This window comes from Petromyzon marinus, unplaced genomic scaffold (genome assembly GCF_048934315.1).
Source record: "Petromyzon marinus isolate PM22_M1 ecotype Great Lakes invasive population unplaced genomic scaffold, UKy_Petmar_22M1.pri1.0 PM_G_Scaffold_146, whole genome shotgun sequence".
Classification (NCBI taxonomy): Eukaryota; Metazoa; Chordata; class Hyperoartia; order Petromyzontiformes; family Petromyzontidae; genus Petromyzon; species Petromyzon marinus.
In genome coordinates, this window is record NW_027422702.1 from 257,501 (window position 1) to 258,069 (window position 569).

Below are 569 nucleotides of genomic sequence, written 5' to 3' on the forward strand. Positions count from 1 at the left end.
ATTTTGACTGCGGAGTCTAACAGGGTGATGGCGGTGAGTGGGGCTGTATTCTTCCTGAAGTCCACAACCATCTCAACTGTCCTTAGAGCATTTAGCTCTAAGTTGTTCTGGCTACACCAGGTCACCAGGTTGTCAGCTTCCCACCTATAGTCAGACTCATCCCCACCAGAGATCAGCCCAATGAGGGTGGTGTCGTCCGACAAACTTCAAGAGTTTGACGGACAGATGATTGGAGGCGCAGCTGTTGGTATACAGGGAGAAGAGCAGTGGGCAAAGGACGCAGCCCTGAGGAGTTCCCGTGCTGATGGACCTGGAGTCAGAGACTTCTGTTCCCGGCTTAACGCACTGCTTCCTGTCAGAGAGGAAGTCTGTGATCCACCTGCAGGTGGAGTAGGGCACGTTCAGCTGGAAGAGCTTGTCCTGAAGCAGGGCAGGGATGATGGTGTTGAAGGCAGAGCTGAAGTCCACAAACAGGATCCTGGCGTAGGATGCTGGGGCGTCCACATGCTGTAGGGTGAAGTGGAGGGCCATGTTAACTGCGTCGTCCACAGACCTGTTGGCTCTGTAGG